The 27,500-nt window shown below is 35.7% G+C and overlaps 2 protein-coding genes across 2 annotated transcripts in view; one reads left to right on the top strand and one right to left on the bottom strand.

Annotated features, from left to right (window-relative positions):
- LOC108572146 overlaps positions 1–456 on the bottom strand; it is a 31,636-nt gene extending 31,180 nt beyond the window's left edge. Inside the window, exon 1 of the mRNA XM_017934341.1 lies at positions 310–456. The gene's annotated coding sequence lies outside the window, so the exon portion shown is untranslated. The remainder of the gene's footprint in view (positions 1–309) is intronic.
- Positions 1–27,500, top strand: part of LOC108572147 — a 77,770-nt gene that overhangs the window by 3,218 nt on the left and 47,052 nt on the right. The window lies entirely within an intron of this gene.

Below are 27,500 nucleotides of genomic sequence, written 5' to 3'. Positions count from 1 at the left end.
GTTTATCTTCAAACATGGCAGCAATAAATACACGTGAAGTCATGTGACCTGAATCGAAAAATACGGCTATGGTGATTCTAAGTAAAGAATGAACATTTACGAAGCGAATTGAAGCTAATGGAGATACGCCCACAAGTATTCACTTTTTCAAAGATAGGAAATTTCGATAGAATGCCCTTAGTTGGTATGCTAGTGAAGAAATTCCTCTTTAGTTGAGTAACGGACTCGGTATCGTATCAACGAAAGAATGGTCGTCGAATCTGCTTCAGTGATAGGAAGAGCATTATCAAATCCAAAATAATCACTCACCTGTTTTCGTTTTCACTGCTGGTACACCACAAGGATTGGTACACTACGCGTCTGTTGCGTGTAGTAACACAATGTAGATGAGTCGAAAGCAGCGTCGACAGTTAACACTAGCAATCTTTTCGTGCTTACGATGAACGAATTTATGAACTACGTAGCCTGTTGCAGTCGAGCCAAGAGGCGACTGTAGTGGGGGAAGTGAGGCCCCAGGGTCGACGCAACGATTGGTCGGCTGGTCCCTGAGGTTAGAGCTATTCAGGTAAAAATTCAGGTAACAGGTGATTGTCGTTGTGCCATCTGGCGAAGCTAAAACTGAAACCTTTCCGGAGATATCTTGATTCTTTGGCTAACAGTTTGGAAGTACTTGTATCGGTAGCAGTTCATGTAGAACGATGTTTAAAGCTTTGGTTTTTTTTATTAAACACTCGTCGTGTAAAGTTGGATTTAAAAAATGGATATAGGCCCTTAAACTATAATTATTTGATTATTTGTAAAGGTTTGATCATATATTTTTATGACTATTCTATATTTTAACGTATACTTATAATAGTATAAATATTTCATCATATATTAGTGTTTCTATTTTATATTTTATTATTTATCTAGATAGTAATGTAGAAATAATATTCTTGTGTGGAATGTGCTTTAAAAGATTGTAAAAAATTGTAGAAAGAACGCAGATGCGATGTTAATTTCATGGAAATACGAATGTATTGTAATTTAAGTGACCTAGGAAACATTATTTATTCCACATATTTATGACAATTGGTTCTTAATACTTTTGCTATAAACGATATACATATGCATACATAGATACACATTGTGCACGCTTGAATAGTGACTTCGCAGTGAGGATGTATATATGTATATACTTCACTACTTACGACGCATACGTACGTGACGGTGTTTAAACACATACATATGATTTGTAAGAGTCCAGTGCCGGAACAAAGATAGATTGCCTAGCCCTAGTAGACTTGTACGTTTTATTATTATTATTTTAATACCATATTTTAATGAAATTTTGTATATTAAATACTATTATTTTAAATTTCACATTTAAATCCTAATATCCTACCAATAGGTACGTCTTTAGTCCGGGATACTTAAATTTTGCTTGCAGCGTTGTTTAATTAATCCATCTCACAACCACAAGTGAATATCAAATTGCACGTAACAGGTACTTTTTTTTATTAGAGTGATCTAATGAAATGTTTTGTGTTTATCATTAGATAAGGTTTAGATATAAAGTTTTTGCAGCATCTACATGTTCTTCTGTATAAAATAGGAATTAATAATATATATAACTAATACATTCTGACTTTTAAATTATAAGCATTTTGGTACATACATATGTCTTTTTGCTTATGCACACTTAAAATTTCATTCCTTATATGTATGTTTTGAATCCGTAACAATTCATATTCAGAAGTTTGCAAATAAATTGCAAAACTATTATATTGCATTTTTGCATTTTGTAGAATAACTTAGACTATTAAACATAGTATCTTAGAAACATTGTTTTATTTGTGTACTATTTATGTTAATTTATACTGTTGATGTATTTAATTTGTATCATTAGATTATGTTTGTATTTTTTCATAAGAACTTTTAATATACTTAAATTTAGATTGTATAACTAATTTAATCTAACCCAATTTTTTACCATATTATATATCGTCAGATTTGTAATTTCTTTATCATTAGGAATCCATTATTACTTTAATAATTTTCATATTGGACCTTTACAAGAATGGTTCCACATTGTAGGAGCTATTCTGGATACTAATCACATTACTATTATTTAGGTTTTAGCATTTTTGTTAACTTTTTTGGAGGTGACAGATCTCAGAGAACATGGTTCAAGTCGTATGTAGCACATTTGCACCAGTAGTAGCTACTTACCTTATGCTTAGATTAATAAGAAAGGCTGTGAGATCATAGTGCTTAATTTGTTATCTAGTAATCTAGGAAACGATGCACCAAGGTTCTTTCGCATGAATACATATCAAACACTAAGTTTCTTACCCATGAGAAAAGCATTAATGTTTGTACTAATGGTTGTACGATAGCTAAGTTGGGAACTGATGTAAGAAGCTCCTATGGATCTATGTACATAGGAACCACTTGTATATATGTTAATGTGGCAGATAATGGAGAAATTCTGTTTTAATTGAATGTGTAAGTCTATGATGTTGTATGGTGCAATGATATATACTTTAAGTTGATTAAGGAAATATTCTACATTGTTCTATTTGGATCACATTAATTTATTTCTTACTTTTTGTTAGAGAAATCCCCTTATTGTGTTCTTGCAGTTTGCAGTTTCAATGAAGTCTTTCATATATGCAAAAATGAGATTTTATTGGCTTCCATCAGGATTGTGTTGTTAGAAGCAGGAATCTTCAATTTTAGGAATAGAAATTGTCATCTCTTCACTGCTGTTCTATATATAAAGAGTCATAAGTGTTTTATGTATAGTAATATCTGCATATATGTTCGTATACTCCAAGCATGATCTGATTAAGGATGATAAACTCTCTATCTGTGAGTTCTAAAGTTTAGTGTAGATAGTACTATATTAACAATGATAGTTTTTCTGCTGGTCATTCTTTTTGATGTGAAGTAAAATACATGTGAAATATACATATACAGTCGGTCACAAAAATATTGGGACACCAGTATAGTTTTGTCTTCTAAGTTTTATATTTTGAGTAAGTATGTAATTATGTACAAAAATGTATTGAATTATGTTAGAGTATAGTACAGAGAATCTATAAATACCAAAACGACTAGTTTTTACATATGGTTATGTTATATTACAAGAACAATATGAAAAATGCAAAATTTTATGTCTACACTTTATTAATTTAAGTTATAAAATAAAAATGATGCCTCCAGTATAATTTTTTAATATTTCGTTGGATACTCTGTATTTTTAATAACTTCTCTTAAACGGTTTGGCATGTTATGAATTATTTTTTTCAAAATATCTGTGCTGATTTTGTGCAATTCTTCCGTTATCCGCCTTTTTACTCCTCGTTGATATTTCTTGTTATTTTATGAACTCTGCGATCCAATTCATCCCACAAATTTTCAATTGAATTTAAGTCAGGGGATTGTGGAGGGGGCTGCAATACTTTATTATGGGTATAAATAAGAAGAAAATGTTATATAAACATAGGTTGTTTGAAGCTTTATTAAAAAGTAATAATAAAAATACGAAATAGGAACGATAACGGATTTGCGGTTACTACAATAGAAGATAAGAATGGTACTGCCAGAAATCCATTCAACACCTTCAACGACCTCAGGTAGTAAACACAGCTTGTATAAACAGACTAAATTAGATGTAAATATCGCTGATCTATTACTACTTTGTATCATAGCATTATAAGCGCCGGACCCGCTTTAAGGCGTTTTCACATGTTTGTGCAGAAAAAAATATATCTCTTGAATAGCAAGTGGCTCAATATTTATATCATTAAAAATCGTCGTTGTGCCTGTAATAAGCACCATGTAAAATTTTTGAATAGAAATTTTGTGTTTTGCAAGAGTTATTTTATTTTATTTTAAAACTCGTAAATATTGCGGCGCTTTAAGTAAAGTTTCCAACAAAATAGCCGGCGCTTTAAGTGATACTAATCGCAAGTCAGTTTGACGGATAAAATCTGGGACACTCTGTATAATATACTACTGTGATCAGAAAGTATCGGGACTGACGCATTTAAATAGCCCGCTTTAATTATATCTGAAAATCTTTTGTTCTTCATAATTGATAGAACTGTTTCTAACATGTGTTGAAAATGTCACGTTATTGCCATTGTTGGTTTGCAAATAAAGGACTGTTTCGTGATTAAAGGAAAGTACTTTCGGCGATTTTTAATATGTCAAATTTTGTGGAGCAAAGAATTTGCATAAAATTTTGTCTTCGGAACGAAATTTCGTGTACAGGAACTGTAGAAATGTTGCGGAAGTATTTCGGTGATGCGTGCATGTCAAGCACAAGGATTTTCAACTGGTACAAAATGTTGAAAGAAAGCAGAGAACGTGTCAAAGACGAGAATCGATCTGAAATATCTTCCACTTTAACAGATGAACAACACGTTAACCTAACCTAACCTAACCATTTCGCAAGCTCCGTATTCGCCTGATATGGCACCGTGTACTTCTTATTTCCTAAGTTCAAATAATTACCACTTGGTGGACACCGTTTTGAGTCGATAGATGGGATAAGGGAAAAATTACTACGCGTTTTGAAAGCTATATCTCAAATTGATTATAAAAGGTGCTTCGAGGACTGGAAAAAACGTTGGCACAAGTGCATTACAGTAACAGGGGATTACTTTGAAGGGGACGAAATAGATTTGGATGAATGAAGTAATAGTTTACTTTTTATTGGACCAGCCCCGATACTTTTTGATCACAGTAGTATAATATAATGGTATTTATTGGGATTTATTTCTTTCAGCAAATTTTTATTTTTCAGCTATCTATAAGATTAATTTGTAGTCATAAAAATCATATTTAAGGATATTATAATTTTTCATGCAGTGACAAAAATTTTGCTTTATTTAAAAAGAGTAAAAGCAGACGGAGTCTTAATCAATGCATATGTAATTCAATTAAAATTTAACCTAAATGTTTTTTTCGCATCGTACAAATTTTATACTTTAATCATATGCATACATATACAATATTAGATTAACTTTACCCATGTATCTAATGTGATATTAATATATTTCAATTTTCAATGTAAATAAATCCATTCTGAAATTTAACAAAAGAGGTAGGGTAATTGTACCTAATATGGAACACGGTGTCCCGAACACCGCAATATCTCGGCAAATAAGTAACAACAGATCGGCAAATAAATAACAGACAATCATATTAAAATTTGAGCTTCAGTTACAAGTCTGCCGTTGAATGCGAAGTTGATTGTTGTTGGGAAGATAAGGTAAAAAAATATTACTTTTGCATGATTTATCATTAAACATGTTTGTTTTTAAGTCTTCAAAAGAAATTTTCCGTTAAATTTTTCTTCTTCTTAGTATAATTATTATTTTTCTGTCGAAATTCGTATGTACCCAATATGGAACATGTTCCATGCTAATATTATATTTTTCCCATTATAAGTACATTATGTTATTATACTACACAGTTTCATGCTATCATTATTACTATTGTTTATATTATAGATGGAAATTGTAGCATCAAAAATTGAAAGAAAACCTTGGGACAAGGTTCCAAAAAAATGGAAAATATTTGTTTGCCTTTTTTATTTATATAAATATTCATTTTTCATAGTATAAATAAAGCTTTTTCAGATTTCGTTACAAATTTCCCAGGTGTTCCATATTAGGTACCACTTTTTCACCTCGCCGCGTTTTACTTCTTTTTACATTCTTTACCATGACTTCAAGTCACTTAAACTTTTGAATCGTTGACTATTAACATACGAATCTATTAATTTTGTCGTGTTTTAACATTAGTGTTGTAGCGACCCTCCTGCGCTCTGCCACCAGAGCGAACGAACTACGCACAAGTTCTTCCTAGTCCTCGTAAAGGCTTTTGTTTGTATGCATACATCTTATAACCTGAGGCCTTCTAGTCTCTCCCGCGTCTAAAGCACGGGCCTTCTAGGCAGCCTTACTCACGAGTCCACTAGGAGGCTCAGGACGAAACGCCTTGTCCCTTTCCTTTTCCGCCTACCATTTCTATCTCTTTCCTCCAACAATTCAGAGCGATGATTCAAAAGCAACACGAACTACTTTAATTCCGTCAACGGTCATACCGCGCATGTACCTACCGGTTCTCGTCCGATCACCGAAGTCAAGATGCGTTGGGCACGGTTAGTACTTAGATGGGTGACCGCTTGGGAACTCCGTGTACTGTTGGCAATATCTTTTTTTTTTTTCATACAAATTAAGAGCATGCCACTGACAACCGGAATCCGTCCTCTGCAAGCTTTCGCTAGGCCTCGCAAAGGCTTTTGTTTGTATGCATACATCTTTTAACCTGAGGACTTCTAGTCTCTCCCGCGTCTAAAGCACGGGCTTCCTAGAAAGCATTACTCACGAGTCGACCAGCAGGCTCAGGACGAAACGCCTTGCCCTTTTCCTTTTCCGCCTACCATCTCTATCTGTTCCCTCCTACAATTCAGAGCGCTGGTTCAAAAGCAACACGAACTACTTTATTCCCGTCAACGGTCATACCGCGCATGTACCTACCGGTTCTCGTCCGATCACCGAAGTCAAGATGCGTTGGGCACGGTTAGTACTTAGATGGGTGACCGCTTGGGAACTCCGTGTACTGTTGGCAATATCTTTTTTTTTCATACAAATTATGAGCTTGCCACTGACAAACGAAATCGGTCCAATCATATTTTAATAGTTCGTATTGTTTTCTAGTGTCTAAACAGCTGTCGCGACCCTCCCACGCTCTGCTACTAAAGGGACGGTCTAACTGCAAGCTTTCGCTATGCCTCGCAAAGGCTTTTGTTTGTATGCATACATCTTTTAACCTCAAGCCTTCTAGTCTCTCCCGCGTCCCAAGCACGGGACTCCTAGAAAGCATTAGTCACGAGCCGACCAGCAGGCTCAGGACGAAACGCCTTGCCCTTTTCCTTTTCCGCCTACCATCTCTATCTGTTCCCTCCTACAATTCAGAGCGCTGGTTGAAAAGCAACACGAACTACTTTAATCCCGTCAACGGTCATACCGCGCATGTACCTACCGGTTCTCGTCCGATCACCGAAGTCAAGATGCGTTGGGCACGGTTAGTACTTAGATGGGTGACCGCTTGGGAACTCCGTGTACTGTTGGCAATATCTTTTTTTTTTCATACAAATTAAGAGCATGCCACTGACAACCGGAATCCGTCCTATCATTTTGTAATAGTTCGTATTATTGTCTATTGTCGAAAGAGCTGTAGCGACCCTCTTACGCGCTGCCATCAGAGTGACGGACTAATCGCAAGTTCGTACTTAGATGGGTGACCGCTTGGGAACTCCGTGTACTGTTGGCAATATCTTTTTTTTTTCATCGAAATTAAGAGTATGCCACTGACAACCGGAATCCGTCCTATCATTTTTTAATAGTTCGTATTATTGTCTATTGTCGAAAGAGCTATAGCGACCTTCTTACGCGCTGCCATCAGAGGGACGGACTAATCGCAAGTTTTCGCTACGCATCGTAAAGTCTCCTGTTTGTGTGTATCCAATTTCTGACCTGGGTCCTTCCAGTCCCTACCGCATCTAAGGCACAGGTCTCCTAGAAAGCCTTACTTACGACTCCAGTAGGAGGCCCAGGACGAAATGCCGTAACCTTTCTTTTTCCGCCTATCCTCTTACACTTCCCTATTTCCTTCAATGTCATAAAGAAAAGTATGTCTCTGTTTTGGCAAGCTTTTAAAGCCAGGTGTTCCATTTTAGGTGCAATTATCCTATATACACACCATGTATGAGTATATACATACTTAGTGTGTGATCTTTAAAGCATTTTCTTGAAAAATGCAAGGTGCACAATAAGTAGCAATTTCCAAAATTTTTCTGCCGTAAAATAAATGTTCCGGCGCCAGATGCCAATCAAGAATTGAAACTTTAGTTATTATTCTGTGTGTTTGAACCAAGACATCTTTCTAATGGGTCGTCGGACGATAGTTTTTCATAATAATATATTAGTTTTAGAATATCATTTAGGGATTCGGAGCATCCATCGCGAGGTATGTATAAAAAGGGCTGTACAAGCCACAATATTTGAAATGTCTCTTCCAAAATTTAACAGTATATTCTCAAATACATATATAGTACATTACTTTCGAAAAATTGAATGAAAAAAATCGATTTTTGCAATGTGTCACAGAAGAATGCCCCTTAAAAAACAAATGCAACTGCACTTTTTTGATGCAGCGCTGCAGAAAAATGTATAAACTTAATTCCAGAATATGCATCACTTGACACCATTTAAATTTGTCCTATGGCACTTTTTTCCCTCTGTAGCAATTTTAAAAATAGGGCTTGTTCCAGTTGCGTGGAACACGCTGTATAAAGTGTAAGCACGCGACGCTAAGTTGTCACAGTTGTTAAGCGGTCAATACTGTTATATTTTACATTAAATAATGGGGTTCGAAGTACTAAACTTATTAGGTGCATATTTTACATAAAATATTTTATACTTTATTTTCGTTTATGACAACAGTGTACAGTATATTTAATGAAAATAGATTCGCGATAACATGTTTACAGTTTTGCACGGTAATAATGTTTGTTATACGAATGTATGAAACTATTATTTTGTCTATTTGCCTTTGTTGTCTGCTATTGCTTTTATTCTCTTTGGCATACTTTCTATCAAATACTTTCTTTGGCATACTTTCCATCTGGATTATTTCCGGTTCAGTACTGCACCATACTTGTTGTGTCCTGGTCCACAGTTCGTGAATGTCTAATGGTGGATTTTTGTAGTTTGTCAATTCCCTTTTTACAATCGATCATAAATTTTCAGTAAGGTTAGGTCCGGACATTGAGTCGGCCATTCCAATAGAGAAAATTTTTTGTTTGCAAACCAATTTTTCGGTAATTTTGCAGTGCACTACGGATTAGGGACGTCAATTTTTCCCTATAGAATTGATTTTTCAAATCGCTAGAGATCGTTGTGCAAAAAATCGATTCGTAAAAAGATCGAGCCTAAAACATTGATGCTGTCGAGGTTAATTCATTATCGGGGGGGATGTGACCAAACGTTTTTCATACCTCAGTGCGAATAATTATGGCTATACAAAAACACTTGCGAACAATCATTAACCACCAGTCTACTTCTGAACTTCGCAGAGTGAACACGTGTAAATAAGACGTTCGTGCGAGTACCAAAGTGTAACTGATAACAACTAGTGTTGTCCCAATATCGGTGTATGTTAAAACCTCTCCGCAGGTGCATAGTGCACGAGTGAATCTAATGCACAACCAACGATGGTGTCTGAGTACAGAGACCATAGTCCTTTAGACGAACCCCCAACGTCCACCTCCAGGAAAGATCTATCAGCTTCAAATCAAGCAAACCGTATCACATGTGCCTCAATGATCACTAATGGGAACTTCCCCAAGAAAGATCAAGCGATCGTAATGGACTCGATCGGGGGAACTTCGATTAAACATTATGCAAACGCACTTGGAAAAATTACTAGTCCTACAACTATCCGTTTCATTTCCCGAATTTCAAATAACAGAGTTTGCGTCTACCTCGATTCCAAGGATGCTGCCCTAGACATAGTAAACAAACACAGAACCACCATTACAAATACCTAATACCACTGTGAACATTAAACCGCTAATCACTCCATCTAAACGAATTATATTATCCAATGTTTCACCCACAATCCCGCACGATTTTATCGAGCAGGTCTTTAAAAACAATAATATCAGACTCACGTCTAAAATTACCTTTTTAAGAGCTGGCCTTCAAGAACCAGGATTTATCCACATTCTAAGTTTTAGAAGACAATTATTCGTAAATCCCTAGGATGTAAGAAACATACCCGAGTCTTTTACCGTTACACATGAAGAAACCGTGTGTAGAATCTTCGCGACGACCGACAGAATCAGCTGTTTCCACTGTAATCAACAAAGCCACATAGCGAAACAATGTCCGAAGAATAATGAAATTAACAATGCAACAGCCAACGCAGAGTAGAATAATAATGACAACACCTCTTGACAACTACCAAGTAAACCTCTCTCCACCACTGTTTCGCAAACCGATATAGTAGAACTGCCACCTGAAACTACAACCATAAGTACGGGTAACAAAAGAGCAAAATTACAGTCCTTGGTAAGCCTGAAAGACATCCTCATTATCAACAATAATTCAAATCGAGCAGTTACAACAGAAACACGCCCGTAAAGCCTCACCTAAGAACAAGAAAACAACCAAACGCTTTAAATGATTGTAAGACCAAATCAGCAACATGATTGAACCAGCAAAAGACAAAATTATCGACGCACAATCCAATTACCCGGTAAATTACACTCAACTAAAATACTTGCTGGAAGATGCATTGGGAGTCGATAACCCATACGTCGTAGCACTTGACTATACTCAAGACATACCTGCTTTGATCCGGATGTTATCAGAAATCTATCCTCTATTAAAAGAGAGAAGCATTAAGAACAGAATACAGAGAATTTCAAAAAAACTTAATAACTATTTGACCGGAACCTCAACGTCCTTCACCAACCGATCACTCAGCTGCACTCCGACATCAACCGACTATGAGTTTGAATCTGAATTTGAATTTAAAGACCCTATACCAATGTAACAAGTTTCTGCCACTACCAGCACGATGGCTATCACAATCATTCAATGGAACCTAAATGGCTTCTCTCACTGATTACCCTACTTACAAATTCTTCTGAATAAATATCAACCAGAAATCGTTCGCTTGCAAGAAACACACTTTAAGCCACATCAAACAATCAAAATTAAAAATTACACCTCCTTTGTTACAAATCGGAATTCACAAACTGCTAGTGGAGGAGTTGCCACTTTAATTAAAAATGCATTGTTTAGTGAGCAAATCCAAATCACCTCAAATATGGAGACAATCTCAACAAAAGTACACTCACCCCTTATTCATCTTTGCAACATATATTTGTCTAATAGCTAGTAGCGACCCTCCTACGCTCTGCGACCAGAGGGATAGACTAACCACAAGTTCTCGCTAGTCCTTATAAAGGCTCCTATTTGTATATAAGTACATATGTATACAACTTCTGATCTGAGTCCTTCCAGTCCCTCCCGCGTCTAGGGCACGGGCCTCCTAGAAAGCCTAACTCACGAGTCCACTAGGAGGCCCAGGACGAAACGCCCTGACCTTTCCTTTTCCGCCTATCTTCTCTGTTTCTTCCCTCCAAAAATTCAGAGCGATGAGTGAAAAGCAACACGAATTTCTTTAATCCCGTCAACGGTCATACCGCGCATGTACCTACCGGTTCTCGTCCGATCACCGAAGTCAAGATGCGTTGGGCACGGTTAGTACTTAGATGGGTGACCGCTTGGGAACTCCGTGTACTGTTGGCAATTTGTTTTTTTTTTTCATCAAAATTAAGAGCATGCCACTGACAAACGAAATCCGTCCAATCATTTTGTAATAGTTCGTATTATTGTCTATTGTCAAAAGAGCTGTAGCGACCCTCCCACGCTCTGCTACTGGAGGGACTGTCTAACTGCAAGCTTTCGCTAGGCCTCGCAAAGGCTTTTGTTTGTATGCATACATCTTTTAACCTGAGGACTTCTAGTCTCTCCCGCGTCTAAAGCACGGGCTTCCTAGAAAGCATTACTCACGAGTCGACCAGCAGGCTCAGGACGAAACGCCTTGTCCCTTTCCTTTTCCGCCTACCATTTCTATCTCTTCCCTCCAACAATTCAGAGCGATGATTCAAAAGCAACACGAACTACTTTAATTCCGTCAACGGTCATACCGCGCATGTACCTACCGGTTCTCGTCCGATCACCGAAGTCAAGATGCGTTGGGCACGGTTAGTACTTAGATGGGTGACCGCTTGGGAACTCCGTGTACTGTTGGCAATTTGTTTTTTTTTTTTCATCGAAATTAAGAGCATGCCACTGACAAACGAAATCCGTCCAATCATTTTTTAATAGTTCGTATTATTGTCTATTGTCAAAAGAGCTGTAGCGACCCTCCCACGCTCTGCTACTGGAGGGACTGTCTAACTGCAAGCTTTCGCTAGGCCTCGCAAAGGCTTTTGTTTGTATGCATACATCTTTTAACCTGAGGCCTTCCAGTCTCTCCCGCGTCTAAGGCACGGGCCTCCTAGAAAGCCTAACTCACGAGTCCACTAGGAGGCCCAGGACGAAACGCCCTGACCTTTCCTTTTCCGCTTATCCTCTATCAAATTCCTATCACGCTTCAGAGTTAAACAACCTCACGGAAAAATTACTGAAACCCTTTATTATTGTTGGCGACTTCAACAGCCATAATACACTTTGGGTCTCATCTAACACTGACACAAGAGGTAGAATAGTCGAAGAAGTCCTGTTAATGCATAACTTAATCCTTCTAAATGACGAGAAACCAACATATTTTAATGCTACCAATGGGACTCTCAGCATAATAGACTTAACCTTATGCAGTGCAAATATCGCATGCGAGTGTAAATGTACCACTATCCCTGATTTATTTAATAGCGGCTATCACTCCATTAATAAAAATTCAACTAAATCGTCCTAGAAGTCATACCCATCCAATATCACGATGGAAATTTGACTTGGCTGACTGGAATGAGTATCGCAAATTATTCGAACAACACATCGCACCTTTAGACATCGATGATAACTCTAATACTTAAGATATAGGAAACATAACAGAAGAATTCATCTCCATTATATCTCAAGCAGCAGATCACTCCATTCCTAAAACGAAACCAAGAACGTGCAAAAAACCCTGTCCTGTACCCTGGTAGAATGAGGAATGCGAAACTGCATTCCGAAAATACAAACATGCCCTAAACAGATATAAATAACATAAAAACAACTGAAAACTTAATACAATTTAAAAAACACAGAGCTGGTGCAAGGAAAATTATTAAAAATTGCAAGAAACAGTCATGGTTAAACTTTTTGTGGTCAATAAACAGCTCTATACCCACCAAGATAATGTGGAACAAAATTGAAGCAATCCAGGGCATCCACCGAAAAAAGGGTATTACTGCATTAATCAGATCTGATAAGTCAATAACTAGTAATCACAAAGAAATAGTAAATATCCTAGCCGAAACATTCTCTAATCACACTAATGATTCGAACTGTGATAGTGAATGTCTTACACACAAAGTTAATCAGACCAACTACGAGACTGAAGAAACACCTGAAATTAATAGTCACAACCTCTCGCTAATTAATGTAGAATTTAAAACTGAGGAATTAATGAGTGTATTGAAACATTGTAAAAACACCTGCACCGTACCGGATTGCATTCCTAATATACTGCTGACGAACTTACACATACCAGTCAAAGCCTTCCTCTTTGCAGACGATTTAACCATCTTATATAAAGGAATACATACCAAAACCACGGAATATATGTATACTTCAAAACACACTAAATATACTACAAAACTGGGCAAAAAAATATGGCTTCAAATTTTCCAAAACCAAAACTAAGTATATTATCTTCTCTAGACGACATACTCCACCTAAAATCAAGTTGATGCTGGGCAACTCAGAACTTGAAGAGATCACTGCAATTAAAATCTTAGGTATGATAGTCGACAATAAACTAACTTGGAAAGCTCACATCACAAACCTCAAAAATGAATGCAGCACTCGTCTAAACATCTGAAAAATACTGTCAGCCAACACTTGGGGAGCAGATAGGAATGTCCTAATAAAATCATATCAATCTATCGTGAGATATAATCTAAGTTGGATTACGGCTCAATTATTTATAACGCAGCAAACAAATCCACCCTAAGAAAATTAGACCCTATACATAACACCACCATGAGAATAAGCAACCGGGGCATTCAAGACCAGCCTAAACGAAGCCAACGAGCCACCTCTCAAATATAGAAGAAAACTCCTCAGCATCACGCAGGCTATAAAAATCTCCAGCACTCCAAAAAAACCGTCATTTAACAGTATTCTCACTGACCGCGTTATCGACAAATATGAACAGCGACGAGGCTCTTCTAAACCGTTTTATTATATGATATTCAAATATAATACGAACAAGAACTAAATATCAAATTCACCCCTGCCATTTCGCATAGGATATACATAGTTGGGGCCACGATATAGCGAGGTCGTAAATTAAACTCTCAAGAATCGGCACCGATTGATGTTGCGGCACTCAAGGCCGTGTGTTGCAGTCTGTTTGAGGGTTCCAACAATAAACTTTGGTACTTCAAGTAGAAAATGGTATTTCATTTACAAATGGAAAATATGTTAATATTAAGCTACACAATCTTTTTGCACTTTCTATCTGTATATAACACGAGTAGATAAACTAAGATGCTAAAGACATCAATAAGACCTTTACCTGTAACCGTACTTCGAAAAGCGGCTTCCCCCAGAGGGAGAAACCCTAATTTGTCCTAGCTGCATGCAGTTTTCAGTAAATATATTAGAATCAGTTGACTTTCGCTGGATACAAGAATTCTTCGTACGGTCCTGACAATGGTTTCAAGTACTTATCTGCTCGTATCTCTGTCAATTTTCGGGTCCCGGCAACTAAAACATGTTTACTTTGACGTCTGACCGATTTTACGACCTCGCTATATCGTGGCCCCGACTATACTTACCGTCCCACCGTGGATCGTGGATCATGCTTCCATTGAAAACAGATTTAAACCTATCAGTATTTAACAAAACAGATACTAATTCAGAGACATTCCGTTGCATAATCGCAGAAACACTTGATCACCATAAGAACTACATGCACTTTTACACCGACGGATCTAAGACTGAAGCGGGCACCGGATATGCGGTGGTCATTCCCAACTCTACACTTAAAATCAAACTCGCAGAAAACACCTCCATCTTCACAGCGAAATCCCTGGCCATTAACCACACCTTCAAAATAGCATACGAGAACTATACACATGTGGTCATATTCACAGACTCCAGAAGTACCCTGTCGGCCTGATCAAAGATTCCAGCTGACAACGATATTCACCTCTAAACGCAGAAAATACATCAAAAAATCACCAACAAGGGAAATAAAATAAAACTCATATAGATTCCTGGACACGTAGGTATCTCGGGGAATCACTCCAACTAATCACAGAAATGATCCTTTCATGGACGACCTAATCAAACACTGCAAAAGCAAATTAAAACACCAATGGGAAACGGAATGGAAATTAACAGCGCCACCTCGTACAACCAGCCTCAAGGATTCCTTCTTTAAAAGACTTGAAATGCCTACCATGACCAGGAGGGAACTAGTCGTTTTAACCTGCTTCATAATAGGACACTCCAAAATCTCCCACACGTATCTTTTAACGAGGGAACCTGCTCCATCTTGTGAAGAGTGTAACACACCGGTCACAACATAGCTTCTTCCGCAACAAACACAAACTGGAACCCTCTCTTAAAGGAATTCTGAACCACAACAAAATACCAAACCTTCTTGGCTTCATTAAAGATACTAAACTAACCGACAAAATATAGCAAAACAACACAGACTGTTTAACGTCGCTAGTAACCTCGTAGTTGGTGCGACGAAAAATAAGAAGAAAAAAAAATCATTAACCGACACTCTAGTTGCCTGCGATAGGGAGGCCAACATCGCATTCACAATGAAAGATAAGAAAAAATAAATATGTGAAAATTGATCCACAATCTCTTTGGTTGCAACACAATCTACGATTCGATCCTGATTTTGAAAGTCGATTTAAAAAATCGAAGATTGTGGCCTGAATTCTAACTAAAGTGCCTACTCCTTTATAGGTGAAACAACTCCAACACATGTACGAGCCACCTCCAAATTTCATTGTTTGTTTCACTTCGGGTGGGTTGTGTGCTTTTCCCGTTCGGCTCCAGTACCAGAATCTTCCATCTGACTCAAACCTATTTATTTCCGTCTAGTCAGAGCATGTAACTCGTTTCCAATCATCAGTGGTCCATTCTTTGTTCATATTTATAAATCGCTTCCTTCGTTTTACGTTTTTGTTCGAAAGAGCTGGTTTTCGTTTTTCCTCCTCCGCTTTCAAGTCGATTCTTTTTCAACGCACGACTGTGAACTGTCCATTCACTGCCACTTACACCGAGTTCTTGAGCTGTAATTTTGGTCTTTTTTAAGATTCTAATTGAATAACCCGAGCAATTTCACTAGCTTTTCGATCAGAATTAAATTGTGGTTTTTCTTTTTCAGTTGTTGTCGAAGCACACTATATTTCCCTAATTTTTGCCACAGTTGTATGAGTTACTTTGCATTTTTCTGCAATTTTTCGTAACGAACATCCCTTATTAAACGAGGAAATGATCATTTTCGTTATATCCTTACTAAGCGGCTTCATATTGCGTTTCTCCTTCAAAACAGTTGCTAGACTGAAGTACATAACTTTAAAAATTTTCAATTTACGATTTGCAAACACCGCTACTACATATTTTGTATTTCATGTATTCCTTAGGGAGTGTGCAAAACTGTAAATATGGTATCACATATCTGCTTTCATTAAATTCATTGTATATTATTACTTAAAACGACAAATGTTACAGTCTATGTAAAATACTCAAGTAATTATTTTAGTCGTTTGTACTCTATTATGTAGTGTAAAGTATAGCAGGGTGTAAAGTATGGCATGGTTTACACCCGAAAGCCTCAATAATAATTATACTCTGTGATAGCCGTAAATCTTCGAGTTCTACTCGCATAATTCAATATATGTACTTATAGTATCTTTATATTGTGCGGATTTAACAAAAGAGGATCTTTTACCACAGACGAGATACAGAGTAGAGTAATCACCTTGTGGGAAGTTTTGCCACACGGTCTGAAATACCGACGTCGTCCAAAACTACTGGTTTTGAAGCGCATTCTACGCTTAAGAACGGTCATTTTAAGAACTAAACCTAGATCGTTATTGGTCGTTTGTACATTGTTACTGGGTTGTCAATACACCCTTGGATCCTAAAACGAAAATGTGTGTGACTGAATCTATTCTGATTCACCTTAAGATTCGAAATATTGTCTTCTTCATTATTTAATATAACAAATTCCAAGTGTTCTTGATTTCAATTCCTAGCACTAATAGCGCAGTGATATAATACCAGGCTCAATCGATACAGTAGGATGATGGTCACGGGGTTCTAAGATCCCGTGGTTGTGCGACAAAAAATTACATTGAATGAGTGGTCTATCTCGTCTGTGGTTATAATCTTATTCTATGCTGAATCGGCAACGTTGAAAGTGACACGAAAATGGTAAGAGGGCTCTAGAGCTTCTGTTACATGGACAAAAATATGCATTCGGTGATGGGTCTGTTTTTACCTTCTGTGCCTATACCTCTTCTATGGTTTAAGGTCTATCTTATACCTCGTCTTTAATGTTATTATATGTTCTTGAATTATTTGATTGGTCGGTATGTACACACACTTAATTGTCTACAGTCGGTATTAAAAAACAGTTGCTGAGAAAGTAAGAATCTTAATGCCTTACCGATTTACTATCCCCTATAGTCAGTAGTCTCTTTTTATAATTGTTACTTGAATTTCTTGTGATTTTCATTTATACAGAAATTATATATTTTTGTATTATAAAATACGTTGAGATTCCTTTGTCATTCAATACCTTTTGCAGTTTATTTGAAATGGAAAAATAATTAGTACATATACGGGTATAAGTTTGAATAAATGAAACTGTCTTACGTTTGTTTGTAAAATTATTAGTATCGAATAAGGAAAATGATCTTCGTGTGATTATTTTGAAAAATTTAGGTTTCTAACAAACGTCGCGAATGTATTACAAGATTCGTTAAAGTGACGAAATAAGGTACTCGTATCTTTGAAATTTTGTAATAGTGTGCGAGGAGAACAAATTAAAAATAACTTGTGCAAATATTGTAGATATACAGATGCGCGTTATATAATACGTTCCATTTAAAAAAGAAAATCAGTCCATTGCAGTAGATTATTGTTGGAGCCACCTTCTCGATAAAACATTGTCATCCTTGGTATTCTTTTGCAGTAACAGCGGCAAGTAGGAAAGGATTTTATCTAGTTTGTACATGGTATCTCGAGGATTCTTATCAGATAACAGAATTTATATTTGTGCCTGCAATGGAGTACATGTTTTTAACGATGGAAAAAAAAAAGTAGAGTGCAGAAAAATATAGTGATTCCACCGTAATACTAGTAATAATAATCAAGACAATATGCATACGTACCTTGTGTTAACACATTACCGTCCGGAGACATAAAAATATGGGTTTTGTTGACTGCTCGTGAAATACCGGAGACATGTACATAGGGTTTTACACACTGTGCCTATAAATATGTGTTGAAGGTGATATTTCTTATCGACTAGGCTAAACATATGCATATAAACATGCTTCAGATTTGGTGAAAAAATATTTGATATTTTAAAAGTTATAACCATTTTTGTAAAGCGGCCCAACATAGGCCCTACACGCGTCAGTTTTCGCACAAACAGCCCGGACCGTATAGCGTTAATATACATACGTACAAATCGAGAAAATACATTACGATTAACTGTTAATTAACTGCTGTTCGTCTTGGTAGAATGTCGAATACTTAAATTATGTATTTTTGCCCGAGGATGGATTACTTACAAACACCTGTTCGCAGACAGTGGTCATAGGCAGGGTGGATCGGTTTACAAGAGAACTGCAACACTGCTTGTGTCTTTTACGAATGGATACGTTACAGTACTTACTTGTAAATCATCGTTTCCAGTGCAGGCATTGCTAAAGCTAATATTCACGTTGGTTAATGATATCCATGATTCTAAAGCATAATCTGACATGACAAGTTTCACCAACGGTTTCGTTTAACGTCAGATCAAATTTGATTCAACTGTCCTTACAGATTCTTTTCAAACTTTACTTGTCTCTCGATGGTACTACAAAGTAGGCCAAGTTATTCACTTCCTGTAATCGTATATCATAAACAATGCATCCTATCATCTTATACGATATGCTGACAGTTTAAATTAACTTGACCGATAAATGTAACGTTCCGTAAGTAACTGTTTTAACGAAGGAACTTCAACGCACGTCAGATAACTCGCGCGTATAAGTTGAAAACTGAGGAGAAAAGGAACGCTGGAACAATTTATTTCGAATGTCCATTTAACGTATTCCATTAGGAAAAGAGAAAGGATTGCATCAAATTTGATTTCTGTATGATTTTAGATTTGTATTTGTCCGGTCGCGCAGCCCACCGGCCAGTCACACATCATAAATTAATAAACAGTCCTTTCCAACCGTCTTCCTAGCCCCTAACAAATTCCTTCCCTATCATAAAATAGTTGAAGTCGCTCCCTGGTCATGTTTCCTATCCCTTTCCCCTTTCCGGGTTTTCCCTAAATTATTTAAACTTTTGCCCACCACCTTCACCCTCACGTTCTCCTTCCACTAGTTACCTAATGTCCAATCACACCTCCGCATTTTTCGAGACCTTCTTTTCCACCACCTTCAACGTCCAAACAATCAGAACACACACCGACCTAATATATACCCACGCACCACCACAAATAAAGAGAGTTCAAAAATATTCTGAGGGAGAGAACCTATTATTCACCATCACCACACCAACTACTAGAATTTCGCCCTTCCGGGATTAACACATCGGGAGCGCAACGATACGAACTGAGAACGAAGCTGAAACCAGTCTCGTTCACGAGTAGAGTATCGTACAGTATTGTTTATTTTCTTACATCCTTATGAAGGAAGCTGTCTTGCATGAGAAAGCACGTTGGGAATTCGTTTAGTGACTGCAAATAGAAGGTTGTAAATACAAACATTGCAATTAAAAGTACTGCGAGAGTCTTCAGCAGCCCAAGAATCGTTTTCATTCGATATGTATTGGATGTCGATCAATAACGATGTGTAAGAATGTCAACAAACGATATATTTGACGTTTTGCCAACTGATCGATGAATGCAATTTGTGCAACATTTCACTGTACAATATTCTGCGATTCAACGTATTTGAAGCCTCGAGACGTTGTTAACGACTAAGGTCACGACTGGCCATGTTAAATATGCTTCTTATGTAATTTGTTGCAATATTTCCAAGAGACACACAACTTATTCGCGATAATAAACTTACGATAATTAGAAATTAGATAGTATTTGACATTGGAATACTTTGTTGAATTATAAGTTCTGTTCGTTTCGAGTTAATCGCTATATAATTTTAGCTTTCAGTACCGAAACTGTTAGACTTGGGTTTTATATTTCTGAACACTTTATTCGGAAACAGGACTCTTATACAGTTTATATGATGCACTACAATTTTTCTTCGTTATACTTTAAAACAGCCACACCGTTTACAACAGAGAGACAACGGAAGTGTAAAAAGAAAAAATAGAGGAAAGGAAAAGATGGCGCGATTAGAAATGTAACGAAGAAATGAAAACGCTATACAAGCGGTGAATTTGAAAGTATAGTTTCTAACAGAACTTTATAAGTTCGATGTTCGTGTTAAAATATGATTTTTTCGATAAATTGAAATGTTTCTTCCCAATTCGATGACATCTTAGGCGCCATTGTCAAATAGTTTACAAATAAATGAAGTGCATGGATATAGAATTGAAGAAGCTTGATTGAATTGTGAGTTGTGGTAAAAGTTACAAGGTGTTTGTTTTACTTTGGTAAAATTAGATGCAACGAGCGCAACATAAAAATTAACAGCTTGAAATAGCTAGTTCACTTTATTTTCTTTGTTGTCAATTAGATACTTTGTGGAGGAACAATATGACAATAAATTTCCCGAACTAACACCATAGAAATAATTCAACAGGCATAATCAAATTTTGTTATGGAATATTATCAATATAATCTGCACCTATGATTTATACAAAATATGCATATATAAGTTGTGCAGTAATCATGTAGTGATTAAAAAATAGTCAAGAAAACCCCTTGACTTATGATTTCTTTCACTGAGTATACACGAAAGCGTCAGCTGTTTACTGTTTTAGTATTAGATTAGAAAAGCTAGTATATTATATATTAATTACATTCGGTGATCTTCAGTCTTATAAATTAGACCTAAAGTTAGAAATGAAATTAGTCTTTATTATTAATAGTAATTATTGCTATCGCATTTTAACCAGAATCTGTACCAAGAGTTTGACTCGTTATAAGACAAGGGGTTAAGGCCTATATTCTGTCCCTTTGTAATAATGTTAATTTTAATCGTAACAATCAAAGAAGTCCACAAAAGGCAGGTTGGTGAATAAGATGAATATTATAGTGTATACTTTTTATTATAATCTAATTTGTTTCTTTTATAAAATATTTGCTTTACTTAAATATTACATACCTTCATATTATGCTTGGCTTAATACTTCAATAAATGTTTCGATAAGTGTTTGTGTCACGAATTTGTGGAATTTTATGCAAAATATAAGGAAAATTGATTTTGTTTGTAATACATCAATTAATTTTATTATTGTACTGAAAATGTTTATATGTAGTATCTTAGTTGATTTAGGAAAACTTGGAGTACTAACATTACAATAGTAATATCAGTCCAAAAGTTCTACTGTTGCATTAGGCGTTGAAAGATTTAAAATTTAATGCCTAAATTTTACAATGGAATAGTGAGTTTTAAAAGTGAGTCATATTTTACGTTAAAAATGATTGTAAAATAGATTCTACCAAAATAAAATTTAGAAAGGAATTAATTTATGTATCATAAATATTTTTGTTTTTACTCTTTGACAAAAATGTGAACAATTTTTTCTCGTCAACATTATGGAATTATTGCTTCGTGAACAAAAGAAGTTTCATGAAAACAGAACATTGAATGATACGAAACAAAATTATTTCAGAGATCCTTTTAATAATATTCATTACAAAATGTCTTGGGTGTATTAAACAATGTATTTTTCAGTTGAGATGTAATTACTATTTGCAGTGAAATCAATTATTAAGTCTAGAATTTGGTGGTTCGTTTTTATTTACTTTACTTTCACAAAGAAAACATTTTACTGCAATATTTAATGCAGTTATTATTCCATGCTCTTTTCAAATAATTTTCTCACAATTTTCGACTTAAGTACAATGACATATTTTTTAAATTTTCGATTTAATTGGATTTAAATCTAGCGATTGTTGATTATTCATTCGTGTCGCTGTGAAGTAGCATGTATATAAAATTACAAAAATATAACGAAAGATGTGCATTATTTATTTAAAGTTAAGTTAACTGATGTTAGCACGTATGACCGAAGCATAATAATCTGATCAGTTATGCAAATAAAAGTCGAACTGGAACAAATATTTTGTAATGTAGTAGAGGAAGCAACATGCGAAGAGTAACATTTATAGCAACATGTAGACGATACGTAACGCTGTTATAATGCTAATGCGAGACTCTTGTTACCTTAACTTCTCTTTCGTAATTCATGTTGTATAAGATGCTTTTTTATTTTTCTCAAGCGCAAAATTACTCTTCGAGCAATACAAAGTAACACATTTTGTGATCTAAACGAAAGCGTATTGCATTCGAACAAAACTCAGTCAACGAACATTGTCAAATTACTTGAAGCTAAAGTAATTATTAGGTGGAGCTGAAAGTTCGTCTCGATTTTTGATAAATAGTGTTTGAGTACGTTAGAGCAAATAAAACTCGGTGAAAACGTACGAAGTTCGCATACAGTCGGTCACAGAAGTACGTATTTGAATTCCCCTTTACACAGAATGACTTTTTCAAAATTGGACCAAACTACTTGAGTCTTTTTTGAGAAGTTAGAAGGATTAGTTTACTAGATAATATGTACAAAGAATTTTGAAAAAATTACAATTGGTTGGAATCGCGAAGAAAATAGCGAAGGTCGCTTTTATAATACATCTTTTTTATCTGAGTCTGTAATGAAAATTTCAAAAAGGCATTTTGTAGGTTTATCTCAATTATTCATATGCTGAAAATTTCATAGAAGTCGGTGAATGTTGCTATGAGCTGCAAAACGGTTAAAAATTGTGAAAATTGCACTACTTCACGACTTTCAGCCTATAACTGTAATAAATATGAAGATTCTTATGTCCTTCGATGCCTGTCGCTTGTTTCTGCATCAATCCATTTCGATGAAATTTTCAGCGTGTGTATAATTGACATAAATCTATAAAACGTATTTTTTAAATTTTCATTACCAGCTCAGATAAAAAAAGTTGTAAAAGCGACCTTTACTATTTTCTTCGCGATTCCGACAAATTGTAATTTTTTCAAAATTTTCTGTACACATCATCGAGTAAACTAATCCTTCTAACTTCTCAAAAGGAACTCAATTCGTTTAGTCCAATTTAAAAAAAAGTTATTCTGTTTTACAGGCACTAGCTTCTTCGCGGACTTATAGTATCTTGAAGATGGAAGGAAATAGAGTAGATTTCCGACACTTATCGTTTTTCTTTTACTAAAAAGGGAAAAATACCAGTAAAACAGCAAACAAAGTATCTAATCGGAGATGATAGTCTATCGGAAAAATTGATCACAAATGATTTACAAAATTTAGAGATGAAAATTTCGATCTTAAAAGTATTAACAAAAACATTCTGATGAAATGGAATTTTCAAATTGTCGGGAAACGACGGAAAGTTGTAGAATCAAATGGTACATACGATACATTACAGAGTAAAGAAATTATTTACTTAAAAATTGGCACGAATTTTCTGTTCAACCCAATATACGTATGTGTATACCTGTGTAACAGAGGAGCGATTCGACACCTTTGCTAACTCCTCTGGAATTTATAATTTGATACGATGCTAACGCGTTGGAATATCAAATTAAAATATAATATTTACAAGCTCATAAATTCAATAATCTTGTTTGTAAACTAAATGCTATTTTGCAAAATTACGGTGAAAATATACAGGGGTCCCAGGTTTTTCCCCTTAAAACGGTGTCAGTATAGTCTGAATAAAAGTAACAAACAATATCACGTGAACACGGATTCAAAAATGCTTTATGGAAAAGTTATAACGTTGCAAATAAACATTGTTGTTTTTTATTATATGTACGTTACAATGTTATGCAAAGATTGATTAACATTTCATTGTTGTAATTTATCATAAAAACTAATCTGCTATGTATTTGTACCATTTTACGAGATATTACGATGCTAGTAAAAATCAGTCAGAAATTCTTTCAGCAATGAAATGTAAAGGAGGGAAGAGTTGAACGTGGCTGTTGCCGCGACAGAGAAATATCTGTTACCATTGGAGGCAAACATTGGCGGGAAAATGTGACAATTCGAATGGTATAAATATAATAATTGATTTAGCGAAATGAAAGGGACGAATGGTGAAGCGTCGACGGTATGACAGATAGCAATGTCATTGCCAGAGGATTCGCTACGGTCGCTGAAACTCGCCGTGTCCGGGAAGTTGGTCCATTAGCTCTTAACATTCTCGCGTTAACGCCGTTTATTACGTGGGCGTAACGTAATACCTTCGCGTGGACGGTTTCATCAGTCTGCACATATCTCTAAATAGTCAATTTGGTAATAGCTGTCTAAATTGTCATCAGATAAACGGTGAATCATGTAAGAATGCACGAGTTCACACTTTATCTTTTCTCAGCTATAGATTAATCCGTTAATTGACGTACAAAAACGGAATCAGACTCACGATGGTTCTGCAAACGAAATTCAATATCTTCCGTTATACAGGAAGGTATTAATCGAGTTTGTTGGTCTTTTATTTATTCCACTGTACAGGCTGTACCGCGTAACTGTCGCCACGATTTTTTTCTGACAAAAAAATGTTTCCGATAGAAGTTAATACGCGGCTACAAATTGCGATGTAAGAAATTTCCAAAAAATTGTTTTTTCGATCAAGGTCACCTTGACTTTTTAAACGACACTACGTATTTTTGACTCCACACGGTTGTGGCTGATGTTAAGACGAGTTCAACGACCTGCATACTGTCACTTTAAAATGCCTGTGAATCTTAAAATGTCGGCTTAATCGAGGGAAATGTTATCGTTAGAAATGATTTCATTTCGATCAAATTACACATTTCGAAATGGCTTCACATTTCAATACGCACATTACAAAAAGAGCATAAACAGTGTACAGAAATAAACATACATTGTGTTAGCGTTGTAGCACTTTTGTGCGTTCAATTATAATAAATGCTCGAATTGTGGTCCATAGTTTTGTAAGCACCATTCCGAACGATGCAGTGTATTTATATTAGTTGCTGCTACAATGCTGTCACAACGAACTTATTGACACACTATGTGGATTCGCTGCTTTAGGTGTGCGATACTTTGAATTGGCACAGCGCAGACCATCGACTGTAAATAATCTGATAAAAAGAAATCTAACGGAGACAAAACTCAGTTCAAAGTTCTCGAAATTTTGTATTATAATTGACTTGAGTATAACATTTATTATAATTGAACGCACGAAGGTACCACACTGCTTATTTTGTGATGTGTTGTACGATTGACATTTTCCTTGTTGAAGCTCATCATTTTGAAATGTGTAATTTGACCGGAATAAAATAATTTTTCACTGTAACGTTTCCCTTGATTAAGCCGACATTTCAGGGTCGTGGAGTCAAAAGTACGTAGTGTCGTTTAAAAAAGTCAAAGTGATCATGAGTTTTTACCGGAAAAACAATTTTTTGGAAATTCTTTTATATTGCAGTTTGTAGCCGATTGAAAGCTGATTAACTTTTATTGGAAACATTTTTTTTGCCAGACTATCGGACAGGCCTGAAAAATCGTGGTGATCGTAACTAAATAGTTACTACGAAATTGTTAACGTCCAGAAAAGATTGTTCAGTTTAGAATCTCGTAGCATAAAGAGCACATATTTTTACTGATATATCATCACCTTAATATGTACTACCACTAGGTAATTCATAAGTTCTAAAAAAGGGCAATAATTAAATTTTCCTTTTTTTTCCTTGCACTTTCTTTCCTGATTTTCGTAAATTGACATTTTCTGGATAAGTGTATCAGAAGTCGTATTTTCCTTGCAACTGTGGTATTCTAAAAGTAGACAGTTGTAACAGTATTTGGAAATATTAAAAGTGGATATATTTAAAACGAACTCCATGTTCAATGCTAAAATTCGGTAACGAACTCGGTTGTTTTACTAATGAGTTCAAGATGCCTAGTTCTAGAATTAAGGTGACGATATGATACTAATATTTTCTGTACGAACATAATAGGTGTCTTGATACTCATGAAGGGCAGTTTGTGTATGTTGCTTTTATACATCACATGGCGTGATTTTTACCGACGTGAGATAAGACCGTATCATCGAAAACTAATGGCGAAGAGCACGGTGTGAAACGTATCTTTCAGAATAATCATCTTTGTTATTAAGATTTTAAGGTGAAAGGAGCATCGGTTATCAACGAAAAAAAAGACTTTCCTCGATATTGCTTTCTTGCTTTAATATTAAAGAAATTTTCAATTTCTGAAAAACATTTGTACTTGCATCGTGGTTTACTCATTTATGCTATACTATTGCTGTTCATATAGGACGAGATCGAAAGAACGGTACAAGCGGCAAGGAGGCAATTCCTTATGCAAAACTAAACGAAAAGTGTGGGAGAAAATTTAGCTTTTGAGAAAATCGATTATGAAAATTCTTTAGTCACACGTGCACTTTAAAATATGACGTAGTGGCCATCGTGTTTGTACTCAACGTCCACATTGTATTCAAGAAAAAGGATTTTCATCAAAAATGTTTGATTTTATAAATTAAGAAGTTGTTCAAACTTGGTTCTACTTTTCCTGTATGCAAGCTTGTGTCCATCGAATTAGGGATGCATATACTTTTGTTAACTTTGGTTGTTTTAAAACACTTTAACCCTTTGCCCTCGGACTTCTTCTCGGGTAAATCTTACGGCAATTCGGACTTTTTTCAGCTTGTTACATATATGTAATAAATTATTTATTTGAAAGTAAGTATTATAAGTAAGATACAGAAGACAATATTTTTTCATGTTCTTTATTTCTGGTGTGCCTGAGAAGCATACTTAAACATTGTCTGTGCCTAGGGGAGTACCTCGAGTGCGAAGGGTTAAGTCTTCAGATGTATTGTTAGCATTTTGATTAATATTTTTGGCGCACTCGTGACAAAATCGTATAGATATCGTGGACAAGCATGATAATCCTTAATTATGATGTCAGTCGATAAACCGTGTTTTAATGTGTAAACGCACACATGCCTAACAGCTTTTCAGTTTTTCTTTTTTCTCGAAAATGAAACAATTTTATTTGGTACTTGTGCACGAGAAATCACTACTTTATCATTTGCATTGCCGTTTCAGCTGCATCCTGACGTTTTGCAAATTTTTGGCAGCAAAAATGCAATGAAACATGTCACGTGAAACGTGTGAAGAGAAGGTGGATCTCCCTGAAATTTTTCCAGTTCCATAAGTAAAATATTTTTACTTATATAATAAAGATTATTTTTCAATTTCAATTTCTGAATGATTATATGCTTAATTATCGACCTAATGA

Source organism: Habropoda laboriosa, unplaced genomic scaffold, assembly GCF_001263275.1.
Source record: "Habropoda laboriosa isolate 0110345459 unplaced genomic scaffold, ASM126327v1 scaffold136, whole genome shotgun sequence".
Taxonomy (NCBI): Eukaryota; Metazoa; Arthropoda; class Insecta; order Hymenoptera; family Apidae; genus Habropoda; species Habropoda laboriosa.
The sequence above is the reverse complement of the archived record's forward strand: the minus strand, read 5'-3'. Positions and strand labels throughout refer to the sequence as shown.